The following is a 16,758-nucleotide window of genomic DNA, read 5'->3' on the forward strand; positions in this document are numbered from 1 at the left end:
TAGCAGACGAAAATTATCTTCAAAGCATTTTCCAGATAAATGATGAAGTTAGAACACGGGGCATAGAATTTTATGATAAAGTAATTAGTTAACATGCTCCGAGTATCTGATAACTCTTCTGTGAGTACAGGAAATTATGGATCCTGAGGACATTCTGGAAACAATTTCAGTTAAAAAAAAAAAATCAGATGCAACATTAAATTCTTTTCTTTCAAAATACCCAAAGTGTGCAATATTCTCTTAGTAGGCTATTTCCACTATGTGACATTTCCATGGCTATTTATAATGCATTTCTGTCTATAAAAGAAAACACGCTGTGGTTCTTTTTAAAACGAACAGTCAGTACACATAAAAGAATTTTTGGGTTTTAAAAAAAATGCCCATATTTCTAATACTGTACTCCCTTTCAAGAGACAGGCTTGGGTCCTCTTCTGACTTGTCAATAATGCAGCTTTGGAATTCTTTGGGTTCTTTGGTGACTGTCCTAGCTAGAGTGAAGGGTGTCCCACTGCCCCTCCTGTGGCCTCGTTGGGGCCCCAGGAGAACACAGAAGACAGACCACTGTGGCCTGCAGGTTCAGGAAATGATGTTAACCTTATGGAGGCCACTGTCGTCCTGGGAAAGGAGGAGGCGATCTCTCAAACCCAGCTCAAAGGGTAAATATTGGTACTTTATATAGGTTACTCATTCCTCCTTGCTCACCACCCTCCTGTTAACCTCACAATGCATGTTCCCTAAGAGTATGATGAGGGCTAGGAGAGGCAAGCCCGCAAATTACCCTGTGGCCCCAGTTCCAAACAGTACATCCAGATAGTATTTGTTTTCGGCAAAATTTTATTTACAATTAACAGTTCCACACGTGAAAATCGTAACATTTTTACACAGACAGTTTCCTTTGGTTAGATGTGCCCACCCCTGCAGAACTTTGATGCTAGAAAACATGCAAGCTGTAGGAAATACAAATACTAAATGCATCAATCAACCAAATAAGGCTCTGCCCCTGCTAGGCAATTTGTATCGATATAGGCCTATATACGCGTTAAAAATTCTTCACCTTCTAGGGCGCCTGGGTGGCTCAGTCGGTTAAGCGTCTGACTCTTGATTTCGGCTCAGGTCATGATCTCACGGTGTGCATTCAAGCCCTCCCCGTCAGGCTCTGCACTGACAGTGAGGAGTCCGCTTGGGATTCTCTCTCCCTCTCTCTCTGCCCCTCCCCCACTCATGCTATCTGAGTCTCTCTCTCTCAAAATAAATAAATAAACCAAAAAATTAAAAAAAAAAAATCTTTACCTTCTTAGATCCAACAGCAGCTTTTTACAAAATGAAAAACATTACCTTTCTCATTTTAAAGGAAAAAAATTTTTTTTTTTAATTTCAATGTTTGTTTATTTTTGAGAGACAGAGAGACAGGCAGAGAGCCCAAGCAGGGAAGACGCACACATAATCCCATATGCAGAGTATCAAGCAGATACTGACAGTATGTCCTTCAGGAAGCTCATCTATGATGTCAGAGGCCCTCACTGGGTGCTGGCCAATCCGCACTTGAAAGCCACCATTTAGGCAAGATTGTTCCAGACTCTTAGCTGGAGCAAATGCAGGAACTGCCATAAACACCCAGGCATTTGCGGGAAAAGGCCGGCAGGACACAGGACATAAAGAGTCTGTGGGAAAAGGCCAGCAGGACATAGGACATCAAGGAGGTTTGCTCTCATTAATTAGCCACAACCAAATAAACAGCAGAGCCTAAGCATCCTAGAAGATGAGATGAACTGAAATCTTAGTTCATTTATTCTCATTGTACTCAAGGTAATAAATTTATCTCTGGGTGCAGCTTAATCCACATCTGACTGTGATACGTAACTTCGAAATTGCCATTATTTTCTTGGTCCAAAATTGCTTTTTGATTTCTTCTTTGTCTCAGGCTTTTTGAGAAAATTTTAAATTGCCAAGAAGTTTCATTTTGGTGTGTATGTTTATGCTTGTGCTGAAACTTTTAAGTTTTCTTGTATTTTGTGCCTGTGTAATTTCTAGGATTTGGAATTTATTGAAAAGTTTGTGGCTGCTAAATGATCAGTACTTGTAAATATCTCATGATATGGGATATAGTCTCTTTCAAGATTTGTTCTTTTTGCTTACACTGCTCCTTGATCACAGCAATTATGATCACTTAAATGTCACCTTTTTTTTAACGCTTTTATACTGGATGGGTATCACACATTGCCATTTTTTATGCAGTATTCTCTTATTCTTGAATTCTTTGCTGCAATTTAGTAAGCAGGACATTTTCGGGTCATTTTTTTTTTTCAGGACAGGCATAACATGAGGCGCATTTTCTGAATCCCTAAATGTATCTAAGAATATCTCTGTTGCATTTGCATATAAAACCGTACTGGCTTGATATAAAATACTGAGGTTACTTTTTTCCCCCTGCAGAATTACATATTAAAAATTTTTTTTTAACCTTTATTTATTTTTTGAGAGACAGAAAGAGACAGAGAACGAGTGGGGGAGAGGCAGAGAGAGAGGGAGACACAGAATCGGAAGCAGGCTCCAGGCTCCGAGCTGTCAGCACAGAGCCCGACACGGGGCTCGAACTCACAAACTGTGAGATCATGACCTGAGCCAGAGTCGGACGCTTAACCGACTGAGCCACCCAGGCGCCCCAGATGAATCAAATTTTAAAAAGCAGTTTTAGGTTTTCAGAAAAAAAAAAAAAAATTGAGAGAAAAGTAATCTTGAGTTGGGGTGGTCATTTCTTGCAACCTGTGAACCCGTATCAATACATTAATACTAACTCAAGTCTACACATTAGGGTTCACTCTTGCTGTACTACCTTCTATAGGCTTCTGATAAGTATATAATGGCATGCATTCACCAATACGATGACCTAAAGAATAATAGTTTCATTTTTCTAAAAATCATCTGTGCAATCCATTTCTTCATCCCTCCCTCGTACCCGCCCCCTTATTCCTTGGCAACTTCTGATCTTTTTACTGTCTCCACAGTTTTATCTTTCCCGGGATATCACATAATTGGAATCATAAAGTACCCTGCCTCTTCACATTGGCTGCTGTCCCTTAGCAATATGCATTCAAGGTTCCTCGATGCCTTTTAATGGCTTCATGGCTCCTGATTTATTTATTGTTTTATTGCTTAATAGTTCTTTGTCCGGATGGATCACAGTTTGTTTATCCATTCACCTGCTGAAGGACATCTTTGGTTGCTTCCAAGATTTGGCGATTACGAACAAAGCTTCTAACAGCATCTGTGTGCAGGCTTTTATGTGAACACAAGTTTTCAGCTGAAGGAGCCCGATTGCTGGATCATCGGGTAAGAATATAGTTAGCTTCTTTGGTAAGGAAGTGCCAAACTGTCTTCCAGAGTGGCTGTGTTATTTTGCATTCCCACCCGGCAATGAATCAGAGCTCCTGTCCCTCCACGTCCTCACCAGCATTTAATGCCATCAAAATTCTGAATTTTGGTTCTAATAGGTGTGGAGTAGTAACTCGTTTTTCTTTTTAAAGTTTGTTTCTTTACTTTTGAGAGAGAGAGAGAGAGAGAGAGAGAGGGAGGGAATGAGTTGGGGAGGGGCAGAAAGAGAGAGAATCCCAAACAGGCTCCGCACTGCCCGCGCAAACACTGACCTGGGGCTCAAACCCATGAGCCGCAAGATCGTGACCTGAGCTCAAGTCGGACGCTTAACTGACTGAGCCACCCAGGGACCCCTCATTGTTTTCATTTACATTTCCCCCCACCCAGGGACCCCTCATTTCCCCGGTGACATATGATGTGGAGCATCTTCTGTTTCTTTGCCATTTGTAGATCTTCTTTGGTGAGGGGTCTGTTCACATTTTTGAGAGAGACAGACAGACAAGAGACAGAGTGCAAGTGGAAAGGGGCAGAGAGAGAGTGAGACACAGAATCCGAAGCAGGTTCCAGGCTCCGAGCTATCACTGCAGAGCCCGACATGGGACTTGAACTCACGGATCATGAGATCATGATCTGAGTCAAAGTCGGATGCTTAACCGATTGAGCCACTGAGGCGCCCCTCTCATTTTTCAGTTTTCAGAGTTCTTGAATCTTTTTTTTTTTTTTTTTTTTTTGGAGTTCCTCTTGAATCTTGAACACCAGTCCTTTAGCTGACACGTATTTGGCATAGATTTCCTCCCAGTCTGTGGCCTGTCTTCTCGTGCTTTTCATTATGACCTTTTGGAAAGCAGGAGTTCTCAAATGGCGTTGTATCTAAAGAAGTCATCACCAAACCCAAGGTGGTCTAGATTTTTCCCCTATGTGTCTTCTGGAAGTTTTATGGTTGTGCATTTTACATGTAGAGCTCTGATCCATTTGGAGTTAATTTTTGCACAAGGTGTGAGGCCTGTGTCTAGACTCATTATGTTTGCATATGGCTGTCTGGTTGTGTCAGTACCATTTCTTGTGTCTTTTTTTCAGATAATCTTCAGTTTTTTTCTGTCTGTTAGTTCTAGAACTTGCACTTTCCCCCCAAGCCACTGGTTTAATTTTCTGTAGCCTCCAGTCTTCCGTTCCCTGTTTCTATGGACTTTCATTGATCGTTTCTAATTCCCTCTTTACTTTATATCTTCCTTATCTCGGATTCTTTTTGATAAGTGAGCAATGGCCTCTCCAGTTTTCTTTGAGAATGTGAACTACGGATTTTTTTTAAAACTTAAATTGTACATGGGGCGCCTGGGTGGTTCAGTCGGTTAAGCTTCTGACTTCGGCTCAGGCCACGATCTCACGGTCTGTGAGTTCGAGCCCCGCGTCGGGCTCTGTGCTGACAGCTTAGAGACTGCAGCCTGCTTCGGATTCTGTGTCTCCCCCCTCTCTGCCCCTCCCATGTTCATGCTCTGTCTCTCTCTGCTCTTGATAATAAATAAACGTTAAAAAAAAAACTTAAATTGTACATAAACTGGATGAGCATGCATCCTGCTGAAGGTCTGTTTACAGCTGTCATACTCTCACAGTTACTAATAGCTAAATACAGAACAGTGTTCGTGGGAATGCAAGCTGGTGCAGCCACTCCGGAAAACAGTATGGAGGTTCCTCAAACAACTAAAAATAGAATTACCCTACGACCCAGCAATTGCACTACTAGGCATTTACCCAAAGGATACAAGTATGCTGTTTCGAAGGGACACATGCACCCCAATGTTTATAACAGTGTTATCGACAATAGCCAAAGTATGGAAAGAGCCCAAATGTCCACTGATGGATGAATGGATAAAGAAGATGTGGGATGTATATACAGTGGATTATTACTCGGCAATCAAAAGGAATGAAATCTTGCCATTTGCAACCACGTGGATGGAACCGGAGGGGATTATGCTAAGTGAAATGAGTCAGTCAGAGAAAGACAAAAATCATATGACTTCACTCACATGAGGACTTTAAGAGACAAAACAGATGAACATGAGGGAAGGGAAACAAAAAGAATATAAAAACAGGGATGGGGACAAAACAGAAGAGACTCTTAAATATGGAGAACAAACTGAGGGTTACTGGAGGGGCTGTGGGAGGGGGGATGGGCTCAATGGGGGAGGGGCGCTAAGGAATCTACTCCTGAAATCATTGTTGCGCTAGGTGCTAACTAATTTGGATGTAAATTTCAAAAAACAAAGAAAAAAGAAAAAAAAGAAAAAAAGTAAGGAAAAGAAAAAAAAAAAGAACGGTGTTCAAAGGTGTTCCAGTTTGGACAAGAGATTATATGGTGGCTCTCCATACAAATCTTAGTTATGTGTCCCTGAGGTTCAGCTGAGCCTCGTTTTCACCATGTGCCTCTTCAGAGCTTTTACGGCCAAAATAAATTAATTGCCGCCCTTTATTATTTTACCCGATGCAGAGACAAGTCGCTCCACATGTGACATGATTTTACCCTCCCCCAAACCCCACAGGTCAGAACGATCCTCCCCATTTTACCGGTGGGGAAACTGATGCCCAGAGATGGGGGCTGGGGAAAGAGAGGGGCTCTGTGCTTTTCTGAACTTTCCCGACTAGGATAAAGCCTACAGATAGGAGGTGGGAGAGGGCAGTCGCTTTATTTGTCGGGGTTTTTTTTTTGGGGTGGGGAGGGGAGAAAGCAGAGAAGCCTTCTGAATCTGGCAAAGGTGGCCCTTTCCTGAGGCTCCCCGGAGACATCTTCCCGTGTGTGGAACATCTGGGGTGGGAACGGGCATGGAACACGAGCGGGAGCAGAGTCTGACATCTTTTAAGAGCGTGAGGATGACTCCTTCTGCAGAAGGGCCGAGCCAGAAAGGTCATTCTGGGCCTCCAGAAATCCAGCCTGCCTGCCAAATGCATCCTTGTGCCGCACTCCTGATATTGAGAGATACCTGCACGGCCTCTGTCGGGCTTACGACGAGGTGCAGGAAAAGTACAAAGGCTGAAAACTTGACCGGTCCAGAGAGACTGACAACAACGGGCCAGACGCATTAAACGCTCCACAGACCTCGAGCCTGCGCACGACGACCACCCCTGATACGGGGACCTCGCCAGAGATGTGGCCCAGCCCAGACATGCTTTACACCCGATAATGATCCAAACGGACTCCTCGAGAAAGCAATCACCCTGAATACACTGTGCCCTCCAGACGTGTAACAGGCCTGGCACACGGGCCACTCCCCTGCTCAGAGCAGCGCTGACACGGCCACCTGCCCAGACCTGCTACCCATCCCGTTCACACCAATGACCTAAGGCGCACGACCACTTGCTGGCACCGTGAGAGGCCCCGCCCACCAGAACTCGGGTGGGTAAGATGGGGAAGGAGACCAAGCTGAGGTTACCTGAAGTTCCCAGCAGAGCAACACCTTCCATCTCGCAGCCACATAAAACCCTGCTACTCAAAGTGCGGTCCCTGAAGCAGGCGCCCTGGCGTCACCTACACGCGTGTCACAAATGCAGAAACTCAGACCTCATAATCCTGCATAATAAATTCATAAAAATCTGCATAATTCCCCAGGTGGCTCATACGCACTTGAAGCACGAGAAACGCTGCTAGAAACGCTTGAATATCTTTCTAGAAGTCTGAGCCGGGCATCATTTCTACGGGATCGCCGTAGCTGAAGAAGGAGTGAGTGGGGGGCGGGGGGAGCGCCTGGGTGGCTCAGCCGGCTGAGCATCCATCCGGCTTCGGCTCGGGTCGTGATCTTGCGGCTCGTGGGTTTGAGCCCCGCATCGGGGTCTGTGCTGACAGCTCAGAGACTGGAGTCTGCTTCTGATTCTGTGTGTCTGTCCCTCCTCCGTTCACACTCTCTCTCTCTTCTCTGAAAGTAAATAAATAAAACATTTTCTAAAAATTACAAATTCATTAAAAAAAAATGACAGAAAGGAGCAGGGAGCAGCCATCGCTCATGTGAAGATAGGCCGGCTCACTCAGGAATGTCGTCATGGGCGGGCAAACGTAACAAGCAGGTGGTGATGGCTGACAAGTCACATGTGTTTAGGAAGCTTTGTTTTTCTTCATCTTTCAGAAAACAACCCCAGGATCTGCACACACTTCTCTGAGCCTAATCCAGAGCCAGAAGAGAATTCTGAAAAATTGTACACGCTTCCAAGTCTGTTACGGGAATAAGCTTCTGGCAGATTCTGCCTATTTCCCTCCAAATCTGAACATCGTCACAGTCAGGTACTTATTTCTGCCACTCTGACAAGAGTGGGATTATTAACTCTGCCTACAGTAAAATATTCATGTGAAAAATAAAATGCGTTGCAATTTTATGCATTACAACTACTATGAGCTGTTAATGGCTTAGGTGTCCACACACATCTCATTCCTCACGAGGGCTCGTTTCCAACGAGGACACTTCTGTGTGGCTCATTCGGTCCCCTCGTTTTGAACTACTGGCCATAGGCGTGCTGATTCTTCTGTTTACTTCTCCTGACACGGAATCTGTGTTTGTCTCACACTGAAAGTTGAGACAGATTCTGTCAGAATTGTTTTTGTTCCCTTCCAAATGTTTCAGTTCCAGAAAAAGCGAGAAGGAAAGTGTATCGTTTTTCTTGGCCAGATTAAAATTCCAATTGCCTAGAAGGATGAAGAGATCAGCAGAAACTGCCTCGCCGGCAACCTTCACCCCAACCCCATCTCACACATACTCTCTCTCTCTCTCTCTCTCTCTCTCTCTCTCACACACACACACACACACACACACACACACACACACACACACTAAAGCAGTCAGGTGACTCTGGGCTGTTTGCTGCACAGAAGTGATTAGAAAAAGAGGAAAGATGGGCACCTGGGTGGACCAGTCGGTTAAACCTCTGACTCTCGGTTTTGGCTCAGGTCATGATCTCACGGTTCGTGAGTCTGAGTCCCATGTCGGGCTCTGCGCTGACAGTCTGGACTCTGCTTGGGATTCTCTCTCTTTGCCCCTCCCCCGCTCCTTCCTCTACCTCCACTCTCACAAAATAAATAAATAAACATTTAAGAAAAGAGAAAAAGGAAAGAAAAAGGAATCTCTTTCCAACTCTTGAGCTTTGAATAGCTGTGTTCCCGAAGCATCGCTTTCGGGAAACTTTCTTCCCTGTGATCAGAGAAGCAACGGGATTGTGGGTGAGGGATGCCCATCTCCACCAGAGGAAGGAGGACTTTTTCTTTGCACAAAGGTACTTCTGCTCACCAAGCAGGGAGCCTGCGTGGCTGTGCCCACCCACAGGGCACACCGTTTCCTGTGTGGACCATCCAGACGGGTGTCTTTTTCTGATTTGCGCAAGGGCAACATAAATGCTCACGGAGACCCGGGGGTGGGGGTGGGGGTGGTCCTGAGCAGGAGGCTCTGTTTTCCACACTTAAATTAGGCCAAGGAAGGTCAGGAAGTAAGGAGAGGAGTTGGGTCTGCTTCCCCATGGAGATTCCTGGGGAGAGAGGAAGACTCTAGAGAAGAAATGGTTACGGGACATATGTGGGCAGAGGGAACTTACCTCTGGCTGTTTCCTGTATGGGAGCAGGGAGCAGGGGCAGCAGAGAAACTGCTGCCCCCAGGGGGATAGAGGGCCAGCTCCATCATGAACTTCACAGACAAGGAAACGGAGGAAGGAGAGGGCATGCACAGAGGAGGCTAGCTGGGGAGGGGGGAATTGGAACCAGAGCCCCAACGATCAACACCTGTTTTTCCCTGACCTGTGGCCCCCTCTCCTCACAAATGCACACCTTCTTATAATAGAAGCTTACCAGAATTTGGGGTGGGAGGAGCGGGGGAAAATGCAAAGGGTGGGGGACCCACGGTGGACCAAGTTTAAATTTCCTCCATGATGGTAGAATAGGAGCTTGGGTTAGAAGATAAGTGGTTACAGGGGGCGCCTGGGTGGCTCAGTTGGTTAAGCATCTGACTTCAGCTCAGGTCACAAACTCATGGTTTATGGTTTCAAGCCCCGCGTCGGGGTCTGTGCTGACAGCTCAGAGCCTGGAGCCTGCTTCAGGGTCTGCGTTTCCCTCTCTCTCTGACTCTCCCCTGCTCACGCTCTCATTCTCTCTCTCTCTCAAAAGCAAATAAACATAAAAAAATTTTTTTTTAAAAAAGGAGATAAGTGGTTACAGGAAAAAGGAAATAAAATAAATAAAAGAGGGTACATTTTTGCTTCCCTGTATTTGTAGGCTGAGTCATACCTGCTATCCTTCCTTCTGCCCAGTCAGGCACCACTGTTTATTTTGAGACAGAGATTTCTAATACTACCTAACATCATGCTTTTAATCAGCACGAAGTGCATATTTTTTAACTTGGCAAACGATGTAGTTCCTTAGAAAAACATTTTTTTTAAATGGCATGATTCTCAAAAACAACATTTAAAGAATTCTTAAGCAAATTCAAATTTCTCTGATATTAAATGGAAATATCCTGACCTCTTACATTCTAGACAGAGTTTGCTAATAGTACAAATATTTCAGAATTTATTGGTAAAATAATAGTCTGCATTAAGTTCCAATTATTCTGTTAATGTTTAAACCATCTTGGGGCACCTGGGTGGCTCAGTCAGTTAAGTGTCTGACTTTGGCTCAGGTCATGATCTCACGGTCCATGAGTTCGAGCCCCGCATCGGGCTCTGTGCTGACAGCTCGGAGCCTGGATCCTGCTTCGGATTCTGTGTCTCCCTCTCTCTCTGCCCCTCCCCCATACGTGCTCTGTCTCTGTCTCAAAAATAAATAAGTCTTAAAAAATTGTTTAAACATCTTAAGTTACCTAAGCTCAGCATGTTTGTCTTCTCATTTTCAAGAAACAAATTCGTTTTGCGCCCCAATGAAAAGGTACACTTGTATAAAAAAAGACGTTTCAAACAAAATGGGACATTTCGACCCATTTTAAAAAAGCAGCAGCCTGGTAAATAAATACAGGCATGTAAATAAAGGTCTCTGGCTTTCTTCTCTTCCAATAGTTGGAAGAGACGAATGAAAAAGAATTAATACAGTAATTTTCCTATTTGGCTCCCCTTCTAAACTTTCTTCAGCTCCCCAGCATTTATACCAAATTTGCCCTAGTTCTTATTTGAAGGGGACAGTCATAGAAAAGTCTTGGGAAGTGTTATAAAGTTTCCTAATTAAGATACATATTTTTTTCTAATATGGATTAAAACAAATGTTTTCTGTATTTACAAGCGTTCGGTATAACAGCAACAACATCTCTCTGATTTACAAGTCAAAAGTAAGGAAAAATACACATCGCCTTTTGCTTTTACAGAAGCACACACGTCACGTGCATCCCGATTTAGACACACAGCCTGAAATCTAAAGCACACAACGCAAATGGTCACAGGGGGTAAAGTGATCTCTTCCGGAAGACTCTCCCCCGGTAAGCGTATCGCCCCCTTTACAAAAATGCCACATAAGCTAATTCCCATCCTCCCTCTCCCTCTTAGACGTTTAATTTCAAGTGCACGCTTGTATGGAGCCCATGTTACGCTTGCTGTTCTGTTCTATTCAACTAGCTGTTGCTCGAAGGTACGTACAGACGTAGTTTAGACTTCAGGACTTCATGCCCCCAGGGTTAAGGCCACGCACCTTTCCCATCTCCGGCGGGAGGGAGAGACGGAGACACGGAATCTGAAGCAGGTAAGACAGACACTGACTTCTCCACATTCGTCTAACAAAATCCTCAGAAGTGACCGATTTAAACAACTCCACTTCCCATCCTCTCCTGAAGTTGGGGGAGAAGAGGAAGGATGTTTATGGTGGTTGTTGAGCGAGGCTTCAGGGAAACCTCCCTTTTTTTTTTTTTTCTTGGCTTCCTCTTCTTCCCCATCTTTTTTGCAGGGAACAGAAAACGATGACCACGGTACGGTGTCTACACCTTGGGATCTTGAGGCTTCAAGCTCTTGTATTAAGGGTGGCTGAGCCAGACGGCAAGGGGGCTGAATCCCTCACGACGGGATGGGACCACCATTGCAGAGCATGAGGTAAGGTTCCATCGGAGAAGCAGCATCACTAATGTGTGTGTGTGTGTGTGTGTGTGTGTGTCCCGTGACAGAGACTGGACCTTGAGTAACTTCGCGAGCAGGTTAAGCCCTATCTGTAAGGCTGTGGTCCTTGTACCTGAAGCTAGAGGCTGCACGCAGCTGAGAAGGAAAGATGGAAATGAGATGAAAGACCAACCAGAACACTCCGGCACCATCTGGAGTCCTTGGGACAGACTGGGCCCGTGTTAGGCCTTACTGACCTGAGAGGTGGAAACAGCCCTTAGACACTGGGGACTTTCACGGTGGAGCTAAATGCACACACCTGACCCGGGCATCCAAGAAGCTAAGAGGATCCGAGAAAAGGTGGAACGAGTGTGGGTCCTCACATCAATGAGGTGGGCCAGCAGATATACGAAACAGCCGCGTTCTCGGGTGACCCGAGAACACAGGATGGCTGCCGTGGCCCTTCTCCTCCCCACATTTCCCCAAGAACCTCTGTGCAACCCACTCTAACCAGGGACACATGGGAAAGGGAATCCCAGAATACAGAGCGTCACACAGCTTGGAGGCTGTCACATCCTGCGGTTCGTTAAGTTTCCTTTTTTTTTTAATTAAAAAAAAAAAAGTTTTTTTCACATTTATTTATTTTTGAGAGACAGAGCATGAGCAGGGGAGGGGCAGAGAGAGAGGGAGACGCAGAATCCGAAGCAGGCTCCGGGCTCCGGGCTGCCTGCACAGAGCCCGATGCGGGAGCTCAAAACCACGGACCGTGAGATCTTGACCTGAGTCAAAGTCGGATGCTCAACTGACTGAGCCACCCAGGCGCCCCTACATTTCCTTTTTTTAGAACTACTTCATTTGAAACACTGTTAGCAATGAAATACAATCCCTATTGGATGCTGGGCCCCTATAAAGAAATGTTGACTCGTGGCTGAACTAAATAACGAATGTGACATGTGGACTCAGATAACTTCAACAGAAACTTTCCTTGTCTTGATTGCATGTGAGACGCCCCTTTAAAGAAAACTATTGAAAACCTTCAAGAAAAGTATACTTGGAGAAGGAAAAGTTAAAAGGTCAAGGCATTGCTAGAGAAGGGCAGAATGAAAGAATCATCTTCTTCATTCCGGAAAGAAGGCCGGGAAGGGATAGGTCATTGTCTATTTGGCAACAAAAGACATGGCCAAGAGAACTGTGGGGCTTGTAAAGAAAATTCTGAAAGGTTAATTCCGGGATGAAGGAACAGCATCACAATGCCAAGTTGTTTTTTAATTTTATTTATTTTTTCTGAGAGAGAGGGAGTGTGTGTGAGCAGGGGAGGGGCCGGGGTCGGGGAGAGAAGATGGAGAGAAAGAGAGAGAGAAGAGAATCTTAAGCAGGCTCCATGGTGCGCATGGGGCTCGATCTCACGCACTCCCCATCCCGGCGATCAGCGGGACCTTCCTTGAAGCAGATCTACGCAAGCGGGCTTCTGTGCCTGCCACGGCACGGTAATGACAGATAGATCCTTTCAACACGAGAGACAAACCCATGTCTCAAAGCCAAGATGATAAGAATACTTATTAGGGCAGCGTGGCTTGCCTCGGACCAGAAACTCATTGGGAAGAACGATTAAGAAACGAATGGGCCTCTACCAGGACATATCACTCTTGATTTTGAGCTGGGAGGTTGCGCTGTGTTCACCCCACACCCCGAACTGGATTGGGACACGGTTTGACATTTATCCACGGTGTTCCCTGTGGCCAAGTTCAGTGACTTTTCTCCCCATTCAGCACACATTCTCCAGGTGAGTCATGCTCCCGTATCTCCCCCACCCGATCAAAGCCCCACTGTCCCCGCACCCCAACCTCAGGCTTCCTACCTTCCCTAACACCCTAACTTCCCACCGAAGTGTACCTGCTCTGTTTTTCGTTGGCAGACTGACAACCGAGGCTGAAAACTAATCGGCTCGGCTGATGAGGGCATGATGATCGCCTTATTTACCCCTACAGAATTCACCCAAAGAAATGGCTAGCCAAGGGGGGTGGGGGGGTGCGGATTTCCTTTCATTTGTTCAGGCAGATGTTGGTGAAATTTTGCACAATGTTGGTAGGTGGTATTTGCCGTTTACATCGAGAAGGCAGCAAGCAGCTTATGCTAAATATAATGGCTAGTTCCATATTTTGCTCCCAAAAGGTACTCATTCCTGATTAACGACCTCAGCAAGTGGGTAATGATTATTCATCGGCCTCTTTAGGAACTTTAATCGTGTGGAGGACTTTCTAGACTTCAGATGGACTACTCTAGATAGAGGCATAGAAACAGTAATCACGTAACAAGTAAGTACCTGCTGGATACAGGGGATGGTACTTTAAGGGTACCACGGGTTTAATTTAGCTGTCCGACAAATTATACACTATAATGCCATTTTACAGATGAGGGTCAGAAAAGTTCAACGGCCTAAGATCAGTCAACCAGCAAATTACAGTGGTCAAGCCTGATGCAGATCAGGTCTATCGGGCTCCCCACTCTTTTACTCTATTCTTTCTCACCCTACAATTCACAATTACCTGGACTTGCGACTTGAACTCCACCTCCATTGACATTAGCAGGGTTTAACAGTTGGTGTGCTGGCTGGTGGGGGGGGGGGGGGCAGCTGGAATTACAGAGAAGATAAGATCGGCCACGTGTCGATGACTGCTGACGCAATTACCCCACCCCATATTGGGGGAGGGTTATCATACAAGTTTCTTTGCTTTTTATATATTTGAAATTTGCCATAATAAACGCTGGCTTATAGGAATGTTCATTCTGTAGAGGCTTTCGATAGCCACAAATGCAGGATCCCAACTGGCAATACACACACACACACACACACACACACACACGCACACACACAGCTAAAAACTTCTTCTACAGTGCAGACAATGCAGATATTAATCAGTTGTCAAGGTGCAAAACCAAGTCCAGAGATCTCGGCGTGCCCCACATACATCAGTGGAAGCAAATGCTCCCTTTCTGTGAATGAATCACAGCATTCAGCTCCACTCTCTGTCATGCTCCCTCGCCGTTTGCGCAAGCCCAGCCAAACCAAACGAGGGATCACCAGTGGAGAGAACTGCAAATGTTTGCAAACTGTGAGCAAATGAGGAGAGAGTCCCACATTTAGAGAGACATGAATTATTGTGTGCAGGTATAAATAAACATTGTTCTCTGCTCAGGGTCTGTCAGCACCTCCGTGCTCCACACGAACTCATCCAGAGATAAATGAGCTAGTGTTACTCATACCTGATGAGCTCCAAAAACCACCTGAAGGGGCACACGCTGTACTTTGCTAAGCTTGTTTGCAAAACTCAGCCCTTGGAATACAGAGCTGCCCACAAAGCACGCAGCCAACTCTGAAATATGTGTTTTTAGGGAGCCATGAGGGCAAAACGGGTGTTCTCTTTTGTTGACCCACGTTCCAGATCTTGGCAGTGGGCGCTCCGGGAGTCCAGGAGTCCACAATTATTTTCCCCTCTCCCGTGTCCATTTTTTAATTAAGGCATGCTTATTATATGATATGTTTTAAAATACAATCAAAAGGAACATTTAAAATGGCCTTAATTCTCCCAACCAGAAGTAACCACCGCTAATTTTGAACACATGCTTCTAGAATTTTTAATGCATGTATAAAGTCTACAGAATTAAAACAGGAACATAGCGTAGGTAACCTGCATTGTTCATTCAAAAAGAGCCTATGAACGTTTTAATGCCCATAAACAGCCTTTACAACGATATTTACAATGTCTGAGCATATGGACATAAAATAATTTATTTAGTCAAGACGTATTATTGGAGATTTACCGGGAACTGAACCTTTGGGCTGCTCTCAAATGTAATTTTTGCTCCTGAAATTGAGCTTGAGTGACTATTTTCATAGACAATTGTTTCTACCAATCCATTGTAAGGATAAATCCTTACAAGCAGAATGCACAGATTAGAACTTTTGGAGGCTTCTTCTAGAGAGTACACAAGATCCTGTTCCTCATCATCCTACATTTAATAGCACTGACTGATAACTATTCTTTTTTTTTTAATCTTTGCCAATTCAAAAGATATCTTTGCATTATATCACTTTTTTAAATTTGTGCTTCTCTTACATTAATGATACTGAAGTTTTTTTTGTTTGTTTTATTTTTTAAAAATTTTTAACGTTTATTTGTTTTGAGAGAGACAGAGTGCGAGCAGGGGAGGGGCAGAGAGAGAGGGAGACGCAGAATCGGAAGCAGGCTCCAGGCTCTGAGCTGTCAGCACAGAGCCCGGCACGGGGCTCAAACTCACCAGCCGGGAGATCATGACCTAAGCTGAAGTCGGACGCTCAACCAACTGAGCCACCCAGGCACCCCAATGATACTGAAGTTTTTATCATATTTATTGAAAAAATGTGTATCTTCCTCTCTGTTCATATGCTTTTGTGCATTTAGTATTTATCTCTAAGGCTGTTCACATCTCAATAGCAGTATTTCCTTGTCTGTCCTGTGCGATGCAATTTTCCCCCATTTTTGATTGCCTTTTGACTTGATTTGTTCTTTGGAACACAGAAAAGTTTGAGATTTTTAGGTTAAAAAATGCACACACCTTAATCTTTATGGATTCTATGATTTAAGCTGTACTTGGACTATCCTTCCCAAGCTTATTTGTTCTTTTATTAACTCATTTAAAATTTTTAATCTATCTGGAATAAACTTTAGAGAGTAGTGTGAGGTATAGACATAACATTTTTTTCTCATGTGATGAGTCAGTGGTTCCTACCCAGTTTTTAGTATAAACATTCTAATTTGTTGTGATGAGCACTGGGTGTTATACACAAGTGTTGAATCACTGTATTGTATACCCGAAACTACTATTATACCATATGTTAATTTGAATTTAGATAAAAATTTACGTACATATGTACGTATAAAAATAAAAATATATACACATATATACATATATATATATATATATATATATATATATATATGCACTCTTTTCCATACTGATTTAACCTATCGCCCTTATCTAAATATGCTAGATACTTACATAGTCTTTGGTCTGTCCTCATTCTTTTCATTCTGTTTCAGTGGTCTTGGTATCTATTCTTGGGCAAGTACCACCAAGTTATTTTAGCTATTGGTCACTTTCTTTTTTTAAAAATTTTTAAAAATGTTTTATTATTTACTTTTGAGAGAGACAGAGCATGAGCGGGGGAGGAGCAGAGAGAAAGAGGAGACACAGAATTTCAAGCAGGCTCCAGGCTCTGAGCTGTCAGCACAGAGCCTGACGCGGGGCCCGAACCCACAGACTGCGAGATCATGACCTGAGCTGAGGTCTGACGCTCCACAGACGGAGCCA

At 44.4% G+C, this 16,758-nt stretch overlaps 1 long non-coding RNA gene across 9 annotated transcripts in view; it reads right to left on the reverse strand.

Moving 5' to 3' along the window:
* The window catches only part of LOC132688293 (uncharacterized), a 228,654-nt gene that overhangs the window by 202,365 nt on the left and 9,531 nt on the right, over positions 1 to 16,758 (reverse strand). For 6 of the 9 annotated variants that reach the window (XR_013552092.2, XR_013552090.2, XR_013552089.2 and 3 more), the window contains exon 2: positions 6,798 to 7,275. This is a non-coding gene — a long non-coding RNA (uncharacterized LOC132688293). Of the gene's footprint in view, positions 1 to 1,401; positions 7,276 to 16,758 lie in introns of those variants that run through there. The other 3 variants (XR_014136051.1, XR_009614476.3, XR_009614471.3) reach the window with 3 other exon arrangements.

This window comes from Panthera onca, chromosome E1 (assembly GCF_046562875.1).
Source record: "Panthera onca isolate mPanOnc1 chromosome E1, mPanOnc1 haplotype 2, whole genome shotgun sequence".
Lineage (NCBI taxonomy): Eukaryota > Metazoa > Chordata > Mammalia > Carnivora > Felidae > Panthera > Panthera onca.